The sequence below is a fragment of the Sceloporus undulatus genome, chromosome 4 (genome assembly GCF_019175285.1).
Source record: "Sceloporus undulatus isolate JIND9_A2432 ecotype Alabama chromosome 4, SceUnd_v1.1, whole genome shotgun sequence".
Lineage (NCBI taxonomy): Eukaryota > Metazoa > Chordata > Lepidosauria > Squamata > Phrynosomatidae > Sceloporus > Sceloporus undulatus.
This window is the reverse complement of record NC_056525.1, coordinates 62,657,502-62,669,981: the sequence shown is the minus strand read 5'-3', so window position 1 is coordinate 62,669,981 and position 12,480 is coordinate 62,657,502. Positions and strand designations below refer to the sequence as shown.

Here is a 12,480-nt window from a genome sequence, read left to right as displayed (position 1 = left end):
AACCCGAGGTTTTTAATTGATAAAGTTGCAAAACAATACTGAAATGTGATAAATTGAAATTGTACAAAGAAAAATATCCCTCTTTAAACTTTACATATAAACGAACCTATGTAAAATCATGAATTGTATCATCTATTAGCTAAAGTACTCACAATTTAAGATCTGTTCTCTATGTACTTTCTGATTTTGCCAAGAAATGACATGAAATTCTATGCTAGTTTTATTCCCCCTGATCAGTCTCTAGTAAAAGCTGACAAATATCTATAGCAGTACCATTCTGAAATCTCCAATCATGGTACTTCCACTTTAAGAACATAAAAGGAGATATATTTTCCTTTCTGCATCTTACCCTTTACTTTTGAATGAACTGGGGAAGGGGGAAATTCATAATGGATTTAAGATACTACTTGATAAAGACTAGCGATCAGTTCCTGTTAATTACATATACAGAGTATATGTTGGAAGCTTCTCTCCAACTTCTTGTGCTTTAGCATGAACTTCAAATTTATTTCACAAAACGGGGGAGGAGAAGCACTTTCACTAAAATTCAGTATAATGGGATCATAGAAAAGCAATGGCTTTCTCAAGAAGCTTAGAAATGAAACAGAACTAAAGATGCCTGACCTGGTAGTTATTCCTTTACTTTCTACATCATTTAAACAAGAAATCAATTTAAAGTTAAGACATTGCTCCACCCCTTTTTCCACTAACACTGTAGTGGCAGTGGAGAGAAAAGAGGAAAACTTCAAATGAATTAAACAAGTCTTGCTTCCTTCTCTATAAAGATCAAAGAATCAACGTATTCTGAAACAACAGTGAGATCTTTAGTTTGCAGGTAACTGTTGCAACTGCCTATGTGATGTGTTATCACTATACCATCATACTCATCCAGTAAAACAACTATTTGACTCACAAGAAAACTGGCCTAATTTTACTTAACAATTGGTAAAATCTACAATAAAAATATCTTTTAAAGCACATAAAATTTTTCACACAGTAATATATGCAACTTGCTAATAAAAATAAAGACACCATTGCAACAGAATCATTATCTTTGTTATCCTATTAATTTTACATGTGAGAGCTGTTTAACAAGTGCGACTTCAGCAGCACAATTGCAGGATGACAAACAGCAATTAGCAAGCTAGTTGTTGCAAAGACTTGATCCATCCCATAAGACAAAGTATGCTCATTTGCATGGTTTCATCTTTGGAACAACTTGCCCAGCGATAGTAAACACGTTACCATACTAAGCATAATGAGTTAAAAATACTTGAGCGCAACGCTTTTTCTCAAACCAATTTCATACTAATGTGCTTAACTTGAAGCAGAAGGGGGAGAAATGCTGTGGAATTAACAGGTCAAAGTTCAGAGCAGGATGCTTGCAAAAAAGAGACAAAGTCAGAACCCACAATAATTCAAATGAATCACCAAAGCATCTTTCTCCTCCAAACAAAGGGCACCATGCAGTTTAGCAACACCAACATGCACCATCCTGCTGCCCACCACTATCCTAACTCTTTCTCAGATTCATATGGTGGCTTCCACTCCACCAAATACATCTGAAGAAGTAGAATTTAGTCTAGGGAAGCTCATGATGCCATCTTCTTTCTTTCAGTTAGTCTCAAAGGTGTTACAAGATCTCTCTACGGCCTGTTACAGACAGCCAAAATAAAGCTGCTTCGAGTCACTTTGGAGGTATGATATTTCAATGATACATGTGTCCTAAGAGTCCAAAGGCTGCACCAAAGCCACACTCCAGTCCTAAGGACTGGAGTGCAGCTTTGGTGATGCTTCCAGACTCTTAGGACTCATGCATCATTGAAATACCATATCTCCAAAGTGACTCAAAGCAGCTTTATTTTGGCTGTCTGTAACAGGCCTACATCTCTGATTCTACAGATTAACACGGCTATATCTTTGTATCCTAACTCTTGTGCACACTGCCGATATTAATACCCAACTACAGTAACTGCAGTATTCCTCTTGTAAAACCCACTGAATGTACTACATGATCAAATAAAAGCTAAAAACACCATAGACATGCAAATTCATGATTTTCAGTCATGCTGAAAATGGAGATGTTGGAATTCCTCCTGGACAGAAGACTGAAATGTAGGACATGTCCTGAAAAAGGAGGGCTTCCAGTCACTCTTTCACGGTTATGGATACACACAGCCCCTTTCTTGGCTTCCAGCAATTATGGTACATCCCATTCCTTCATCCTGTCTCTCCTGACAGTTTTTCTCTCCAAGTTTTAATTTCTGCAGTGGTAGAATTCAAAGATACAGCTGTGTTAGTTTGTGGAATCAGATCTTATCAGACCTTCGAGACTAACTGAAAGAAAGAAGTTGGCAGCATGAGCTTTCATAGACTTCAGGGCCTGAACAGACAGGCCAAAATAAAGCTACTTTGGGCCACTTTGGAAGTGTGCTGTTTAAATGATGCATGTGTCCTAAGGACTGAAGTACAGCTCTGGTGCAGCTTCTAGCCTCTTAAGATGCATGTGTCATTTAAATAGCATACCTCCAAAGCGACCCAAAGAAGCTTTATTTTGGCCTGTCTGTTCAGACACTTCAGTCGGCTTCCTCAGAAAAGGATGTTCAGATTCATAGAGTTGGAAGAGACCACAAGGACCATCCAGTCCAACCTTCTGCCATGCAGGAACTCTCAATCAAAGCATCCCTGATAGATGGCCATCCACCTCCAAAGAAGAAGACTCCACTGCACTCCGAGGGAGTATATCTCACTATCTAACAGCTCTTATTGTCAGGAAGTTCCTCCTAATGTTGAGGTGGAATCTCTTTTTCTGTGAAAAGAAACAGGAGGGTGACAAAAATGGTGAAGGGTCTGGAAACCATGCCTTATGAGGAGAGACTTGGGGAGCTGTGTATGTTTAACCTGGATAAGAGAATGTTAAAAGGTGACATAATAGCCATGTTTAAATTTTTTAAAGGATGTCATATTGAGGATAGAACAAGTTTGTTTTCTGCTGCTCCAGAGACTAGAACACAGAAAAGTGGATGCAAGCTACAGGAAAAGAGATCCCACTTTAACATTAGGAGGATCTTCCTGACAGTAAGAGCTGTTTGACAGTAGAACACACTCCCTCAGAGAGTCTCCTTCTTTGGAGGTCTGGATGCCCTGAAGATGCCAGCCACAGATGATGGCAAAACATCAGGAATAAACTCTTCTAGAACACGGCCACACAGCCCAAAAAACCCACAGAAAAATATGGATGCCGGGCATGAAAGTCTTTGACTTCACAATTTCTACATTATTTCCATCCCAGTTTGCACCCCTTCTCATTACTTTTGTGTTGTTGTTGTTGTTGGCTTCTCTCTCTCTCTCTCTCTCTGAGCCTCAACTCCTCTCCTCCACACAATGTACTTGATCTATAACTAGCTCTTTTAAGACAGTGGTGCCATAGCTGTATTTTATTTATTTATTTATTATATTTATTTGTATCCCGCTCTTTTCCCTGAACTGGGACTCAGAGCAGCTTCACAACATTAAAAATAACAGTACAATTAAAAACATAGGGGAAAAGTACATTAAAAAGAGGAATTAAATAATTCCAATATTAAAGCAGATATAAGAATAAAACAAATTTAAAAAAGATAATACTATTACAGTCACCCCTCCAAGTCTGCGGACTTGAAAATCCACGGAGGGAGCGACTGTCATTAACATTAATGGGACGCACGCCCCGCATGCATGCATCCTGCATGCACATGCCCCATTTAAGCATATGCGGCTTGAATATGCATGAGATTTGGAACTCGTGGGGATCTGTTCCAGGCCCCTCTGCAAGTTCCAAGGGGTGACTGTATATATAAAAAATGGTATCAAACTTTATTTTAAAACGGTACAATATCCCAGCCAGTCCTTATAACGGCTCCCAAATTGTGGAATGGCTTTCCGGAGGAGATCCGTCTTATTCAAGAAGGCACTCAAGATGGATCTCTTCCGGTGAGCCTATCCCCCAGATCTGCTATAACAGCTTTAAGATGACACTTCATTCGGAGCATGTATGGGAAATTAGATGTTGATATTGTACCTGTATAGGTTTTTTGATGTGTTTTTAAGATTTTATATCATGAGAATGTATTTGGACTAACTGTAATTTTAAAATCGTGCTCTACTCCCGCCTCGATCCGGAGGGAAAGGCGGGATATATATAAATAAAACTTATTATTATAACAATTCCTTAAAGGCCTGTGTAAACAGGTAGGTCTTAACCTGCCGGCGGAAGGTTTTATCTTTTTAGAAATGCGTTTTATTCTTTTAATAACTATCTGTTTTGATATTATTAACAATTTAATTCCTCTTTTTTATGTACCTTTTTTCCCTCTATGTTTTCAATTGTGCTGTTTTTTCTTTAAATGTTGCGAAGCTGCTCTGAGTCCCAGGAAAAAGAGCGGAATACAAATAAATATAATAACGACAACTATATACACTTGTCGCTGTACATTCGCTAGGGTTAGGGGCAGAAGACCCCGTGAATGTGGAAGAACGGCAAATAACAAAAACACCTTGTTTTTACCTGAGAGGAGGACACCTCTCTAGGAACCTCTAGGTCCTCCAGTGCAACTCTGTGGCCAACGTCTGACAGACACTGGCCATAGGACTGCGCTGATGGAGCTAGAAATAGAGTATTCTCTCCAGGTCTCTCAGTGCAACTTTTAGGTAAAGCTGACCACAGAGTTGCGCTGGAGGACCTAGATATTCCTAGAGAGAACGTATCACTCAAATCCGCACATATCAAAGCCACAAATATGGAGGGATGGATGGTTGTACTTTGTGGTTGTTGTCTTCTCTCTCTCTGAGCCTCTCCTCCTCCACACGACGTACCTGATGTGTAACTAGCTCTTTCTGGCTTTCTCTGGGAGGCCACCTGCCACAAGGGATGCTTTGACTGAGAGTCCCTGCATGGCAGAATGGGGATGGACTGGATGGCCCTTGGGGTCTCTTCCAACTCTATGGCTCCATGTGTTCCTCTCAAGGGGCGAGGGGAGCGAAGAGTCTCTCTAGCCCAAGCAGAGCATTGAAACCCCAGCCTGCTCAGCCACAGGAGCCACGAGGGTCCCGCGTTGCGGTGCCTTTCTCTGGGACCCCCAGAGGTCCTGGGACCTGAGGCCCCCTCCCCACTCCCGCCTTCTGAGGGGGCTGTCCCTCTTCAGCCCCTCACTACAGACCCCGCTCCCTTCAGGAGGCCAGGGGCCCCCATAAATGCAAACACAAAGGCCCCCCAAGGGTCAAGCCCCTCGCCCTCGAGCCTGGGCCGCACGTGAGGCGCCCCTTCTGCCCAACAAAATGGGGGACTCCCCATTTAAACAACAGACCGTCCCCTTTAATTTAGTGCCTCAGCCTCAAAATGGAGGGAGGGAATATTAGCCCCCCCCCTCTTTTTCCCTTGCCCCCCCCCCAAAACACACAACCGGCCCCTTTATTTACCGCCATCATCAGCACGCGCGAGCTGTCACCAAGCGCGAGACACCCCAACCGGCGCCCGACACGCCCCCTGGACCGCCATTGGCTGCTCGCCTCTCCCCTCCTCGCGTTCCCATTGGTCGGGCCGCACGCCACACATATACCCCTATCCCTTAATCCCTCCCACTCTCCTGTGGTACTCGCTATTCAGCGTTGCCGTTTACGCCACTCGCGTAAGAGAGAGCAATAAGGGGAAAGCTTCTATACTTCTCCTTCTTCTTTCTTACTCACGCGGGAAAACAGCAACAACAACAACGGAGGGGGATTTACGCTAATCACGCTTGGGTTGTGCGTCTAGGAACTTGAGAAGTCCTTTGCGCTGGTTGCGTAAAGGGAGGTTTAACTATAACTAACCACCGGCGGCTTGGGTTTACGGCGTTTGCGCAGGCTGGTTTTTCTGAGGGGATGCGTTGGCTCCGCCCCCTTCTCCCGTGTTGGTGATTTTCGAAGGCTTTGTGAATCGCGGGGGGAAGAGGGAGGGAGGGAGGGAGAGAGGAGCGGGGTGAAGTTTGGTTGCGTCGCAGGAGGGTAAATAAGGATGTTTCGGAGACAAAGGGAGTCTTAAAGGCGCAGCGCCCCATTTTTTGGACGCATTCACCTCACGATCGAGGCTTCTCCAAGGACCGTGTACACGTGTCTTGGGAGAACGTGTGAATGCGGCTTCGCTTCTGAGGCGAACACGCGTTCACACGTTCCCCCAAGACACGTGTATATGCACAACTTCTGAGGGTACCGTCGAGCGTCGGTCTCTGAAGTGAAGTCGCATTCACACGTTCCCCCAAGACACGTGTACGCACAAGCACAAACAACATTAAAAATCTAGTTTTGCCCCATTTTAATAGCCACTGAGATAAACCACACAAAGAAAAGCAACGTCAAAATATGTGTTCTAGGGTTTTTTTCCTTCTTCCCCTCCTCACAAAAGTTCGAAGTATTTGTGCGTTTCTGGTACAACAAAACACTCAGTAATAATAATAATCCACTTTGAGAGGGCTTTAACTTGCCCTGGGCTCAATGCTGTGGAATCCTGGGAATTGTAGTCCACTGTGGCACCAGAGCTCTCTGACCGAGAAGGCTAAATGTTTCACGAAACTACAGTTCCCAGGGTTCCCTAGCATTGAGCCCAGGGCAAGTTAAAGCGGTCTCAAAGTGGATTATTATTTCTGCAGTGTGTTTTGGGTCTCTTTCTGTTCCTTATCGATTTATGGCGACCCCGTGAATATCATAGGATTTTTCTTAATCTGAGGTGGTTCCTTCCTCAGAAATCTAGCCTAAACCTTGGGCGGTCTCCCATCCAGGTGCTATCCAGGGCTGACTCTGCTTAGCAGCCAAGATCAGACTAGGGAATCCTTTGCTTTGAGTGGCGGATATCACACAGGCTGCATTTGTTGTCTGGATCCACTGCTTCTGAGTAAAAAAATGGAAAGAGGCAGGGGCAATGGACAGTAAAAGACAGGCTTTGTGTCCCTGTTTTAACCAAAAGATTTCCCCCGCTTTTTAAATAACTGTTTCTGTGTTTAAATATGTTGGTTATGTTCCTGATTTACCATTTTTCTACTGATTACCTACAGCTTTGGCTTTAAGGTTCCTCACCAATGAATTGCTTTGGATGTACACTACTCCTGCTTCCCTGAAAAAAGGAGCATGTGGTGACTTTAAGTACTGCTGCTGTTTTGTTTTTAAATGTGGGGAAAAAAACACAACACAATATTTACATGGATCTCCACACTGAAAAGCCACACATTTGCCATCGGGTTCCAGAAGGCCATTGGCTGCAATGTAAAAATAATAGCGTGCAATATACAAGCTGCAAGTTTTCAAAGCTTTGTGCATATTGGTTGGCCACTAAAGGTATCATTGGTGGGTTTTTGATGATATTTGTGAGAGTTCGTGATTCTGCTGGGAAGCAAATATACATAGAAGACTTTGATCCTCATTATTATTATGTGGACTCCCCCAGGATTTACAATGAAATCACAACTTACATGTGACCACAGGCTGCATTGCAAACCCCGGACCTGAAAAAAACCACACAAGGCACTCTATAGCACTGTGTTGGTGTAAAAATATGGAGTCTTCCCAAATCCGCCATCAAATCCTAGCCTATATCCATTACTCTGACTCAAAACACACTGCATAAATAATCCAGTCTGAGACAGCTTTATCTGCTCTGTCTCAATGCTAGGGAATTCTGGGAACTGTAGTACTGTGAGACATTGGCCCTTCTCTGTCAGAGAGCTCTGGGGCCACAATAAACTACAATTTCCAGGGTTCCCTAGCACTGAGCCAGAGCAGTTAAAGTGGTCTCGAACTGGATTATTTCTGCGGTGTGTTTTGGAGCTCCAATGTTAAAATCACAGATCTAAACTTTGGTTTTTCTTTATAAAATCTAATCAAGATTTTTGGAGAACTCAAATGTTTGCTCCCTATTTGGAGGACATTTGGTTTGTCCTAACAAAGGTATAGTCTGATGGGAGATTTTTCCTAATGGACCAACATAGCCTCTAAATTAAGAAATTAAATCTAGAATTTAGAATAAAATTTAAAATTTAAGAAATTAAATCTAAAATTTAGAACAGAATTTAGAATCTAGAATAAAACGTTACATAAAACGATACAGGACAGGAAGCCTTATGGATCCTAATGGCTATTACACAACCCAATTTTCACAGAGCACATTAATAATGTCAATATAATCAATTGTTGATTTATCACAAACATCACAGATGTTAACAGTTCATGGTTTGCAGTAACGGCACAGTCATGGACCACGGTTAGACCTTACTTTTTGTTTTTAGTATCCCAGGCAATGTGGTAGAGATACAAGACGACTCATAACCTGGTTTCTGTGTTTATGGCTGGCAGACTACCTCCCGCCCTGCTCTCCCATGGCATCAGTACTGAGCAGAGTTCCAGCCAGGGCACCTGAAATCTGCTACTGCCATCTTCATTATATTGGTCCCACTGATGAGTTAGTATGCCAGCTGTGAAACTGACACAATTGAGAAATGGGAACTAGCAAGATGGGATTTGTAAGTATGGAGCTTTATTCAACCATAGGGCTACTAGTCTACTAACCTGCACATGCCACTCCACTGTGGAAAGGTAAGGAATCTGATGTTTTGGTTTGGAGCGGGTTTTTTTGGGGGGGGGGGGTGGTGGTAGGAGCAGTAAGCCTTTACTTGTACTGCCTTCTATGCCACACTTCCCCTCAGACTAGTATAGTTACGAGGTCAGGTCCGGAGCTGTTTCTAGTACCACTACCAGGCACCCATGCAATGCATCCTGAATCATCACCATGGCATGGCCAACAGCAAAAAGTTGTGCTTGTGCAGTGGTGTCCGCAACCTAGAAGTAATGACTGGGGACTTCAGCACTTGCTCCTCATTCCACTGCAGAAATAATGCAGTTTGAGACCGCGTTAACTAACCTGGCTTGGTGCTAGGGAATCCTGGGAATTGTAGTTTATTGTGGCATCAGAGCTTTCTGACAGAAAAGGCTAAATGTCTCACAAAATTAGTTCTCACAATTCCCTAGCACTGAGCCAGGTTAAAGCGGTCTCAAACTGGATTATTTCTGCAGTGTTTTGGATTACAGATGCAGAAATTGATTCTTATGTTTTTTATGCAGAGTTCCTCCAAGTCCACAGATCATTTTCTCTTTTGAGGCTGTATGGACTCCAGTGTAAAACTCACAAAGCTAGTACACAACAGTGGAGCTGGAGGCTATTCTGGACACAATTCCTCATAGATCTTTTGGGGTCCCACCAAATCCATCATGTAATTACTGCTGACATCCATACTGATGGAGACAGGGGGCTTGGAAGTAAACACAGGCAGCGTTTTGTGGCCCTGCCATGAACAAAGAAACCAGGTTATGAGTTGTCTTGTATCTCTACCAAACTACAGCTACAATCTATAACTGCAGTCTATGCTATAATGTTATGGATCTTCTGTTTCACGATGACATCATAGTGTTAAAACATTGATCTGAAGCATGGATTCTCACAATTTTAAAATATGTGGGATAAATTTAGAGGATACAAATTAAAAAAGGGCTCCATTACTGTTGAATAAATGACTATTGGATCTCAGTGGAAAAACAGTGAAAGCATAGAAACATCTGATGGTCCCTTGATGTGGTTTTGCTCAGTACTGCAGAGACTCAGTGCACTGGAACAAAGATTAACACCATAAAATATGGTATCCAGAGATAAATGTTTGAGATGCCTGCATTAAAATTCAAAGAGAATGTATGAGAATCTGTATTAGGATTACTGTGTCACTAAAATACTGGAGCACACATTATGATTGTACTATGGATTTAGGACATTATTTAGGACATTTGCATGTTAAAGAAAAAGGATTTGACGTGTTTGTGTACCACAAATATGCTCTAATTATGTGCACTAATTAATTCTATGATGTAAATCGCAGGCATATTACAGACTGTGATTAGATGGTAGACTTGGGATGCTTCTGTGTAAAAATCATGAGAATCTTTGCCCGACAGATCTTTTATGACAATGAGCCCACAAACAGAAAATCCTAAATCATATTTATGCTTTCATCTGTAGCACAACCTGATGGGAACGTTGTCAACTCAATCCAGCACCTTGAGATGCAATCTGTTCATCAACAATGTGATTTTTCTGAGGCATGTTTAAACAACTGTATTTCGTATTTAGATTTTTGCATGATGGTGCCATACATTTATATAATGCAAGGTGGAACACGAATGGCCTTCCAAATGTTTGATTGCCATATCATCTTGCATTTCTGCAGTGTAACTAATTGAACCTGGGCAAAGTACAAGTGGTAATCAGATGTGGATTTGCTATGTCTTTATGGAAAAATCACAAACATCCATCTGCCTGGATGTGTTGTTTTTCACTATCACTGTTACACTATAAAGTGGTGGATCTTCTTAAAAATCATTTTGTAGACACATACACGAGTTGTAAATGGATGCTGTTTTTGCTGCACCAACAAGGCAAGTTTCTGATGCCTTGAAGCAAGGTTTCTAGACCATGACAGTGCCATGGAGAGCTGGCTCTATGATATTTACTGTGTAATCAATGTATAGTTAGTAGCAGATAGCGAGGTTAAGGTGACTTCTGTAAAAAAATTATAATTTGTGAAAATTCTAGGTCTTATATATATTTTTGTGCCATGTGCTAAGCTGTGATTTTTGCAGTATAATCTGTAGACAGAACTGTGCGGTAAATTATTAGATTGTAGACCACAGCAACAACAACAAAAGGCCACTGGATCTGTGCCCAAGATCTAGAATACTGTGCTGCAATTATGCCACGAAGTGCTAGATTTATTATTTTTGTAAGTCTCCCATAGGTGGATATGAGTTGTGCAATGATGGTAGAATTAGGATATCTTCACATGCAAAACTTCATATAAAAACATGGTATGTTGCATGTTTTACAATGCAATGGATTGCCTGGAGATGTGAAGATGAGTGGCAATTACAGTAGATGGTCCAAGATCACTGATTACAATGGAGACAAACTGCTACAGTATTTCTGTGTTTTTTACACTTCATTGTCAATACAGATATGATTGATGGGTGTGGAGTAGATATTGCCACGTAAAAACATAATGAGCCCTCTGTCCATGTTCTTTTATAAGCATGGCAGAGCCATACCACAGTATATATTATCCACATTTTTTTTTCTTTTTATGGACAAGCATGTGATTTATTGGTAGTTTCATGTGGCCTGCACACAGTAGTACAAATTCTACTAGATACACTTACTTCCCATTTCCAATTCCAAGAATATGGGGAATGGTATAATGATCCATGTGTGAAGAATGGCCAACTGAACGATATCCCAAGGTAAAAGGCAGGCTGGCAATTGTTCTGGTTGCCATGGGAGTTAGAGAGCATAAAGAGAGAGGCCAACTTGAGGCTGGGGGTGGCAACAAAAAGAGGAGGGGTAACTGCTAGCTTTTTAGGTATTTTCCTGAAACCTGAGAAGCCACTGCTTTACACAGTGAGATCTCAGTGTGTTAGACATGAAATATCTTAGCCTATGGAAAAGGAATTCCAATGACAAGATGCAATTTTTCTGATGGCAAGGTTGTCAGCTCAACCCAGTAACTTGAGTGGTGCTGGCCAGTTGAGCCCAACAGTTGGAACTGCAATAATTGATTCATCTTGTTTTCTTTCTGTGTATGAAGACAATATTTTAAAATAATTTGGAAACAGCATGTTTTGAGTCTGCTACCTGATTTAGGATGCTTTCTACTTAGTATTCAAAAACATGTCTTTGAATGCAGTACTACTAAGTAGAGATACTTAAGTGTCCTAAATCAGGTAACAGACTCAAAACATGCTGTTTCCAAATTATTTTAAAATAAATTTTTAATACATTAGTCTCTTTCAGCATAAACAAATGTAAATGAATGTTGTAGTACCTTTGAAATTTAGAAAAAGAAAATTCTAGCCTAAACTTTTGTGGACTCCAGTCCATTTCATGCAGAAATGTAGCTTTGTGTGGTCCAACTAAAATGTGTGTCTTATTTATTACTAGATTATTAATCATAAGTGTATTTTTATCAAGCAGAATTAAACTGAATCTTGCTCAAGTTTTAATGTTTCATACAGACTATACAAAACTACGTCTATGTGCATCTTTTGAAAGGGACTGAAGTCCACAAAAGCTTATGACAGTTTTTTCCCCAATTAAAAGTACTACAGGATTCCTTGATACTTTTTTGCACTCCTACTTGTTTACCTAAATTCTGATTTCTTATTCCTGAAATAAATTTAATCATAATTTGAAAGCATTGAGGGCAAAGAACATCTTGAATCAAACTCATATCTGTCCACCTATTTTGGTCCTTTCAGTTAGCTAATACAGTCCATCCAAACTGTAAAGAAATCTGGCACCTCTCCATGGATTCAGTCAAAACTGTATCTCAGTCTGAGAACTATTGTAAGCCTCAGCCTTCATCCTCCTTTTAAATGTTT

The 12,480-nt window shown here is 41.3% G+C and overlaps 1 protein-coding gene across 3 annotated transcripts in view; it reads right to left on the bottom strand.

Annotated features, from left to right (window-relative positions):
* Positions 1–5,781, bottom strand: part of USP49 (ubiquitin specific peptidase 49) — a 63,762-nt gene extending 57,981 nt beyond the window's left edge. Inside the window, exon 1 of one of the 3 annotated variants that reach the window (XM_042463420.1) lies at positions 5,725–5,781. The gene's annotated coding sequence lies outside the window, so the exon portion shown is untranslated. Of the gene's footprint in view, positions 1–5,457; positions 5,508–5,724 lie in introns of those variants that run through there. The other 2 variants (XM_042463418.1, XM_042463419.1) reach the window with 2 other exon arrangements.
* Between the last annotated feature and the right edge of the window lie 6,699 nt (positions 5,782–12,480).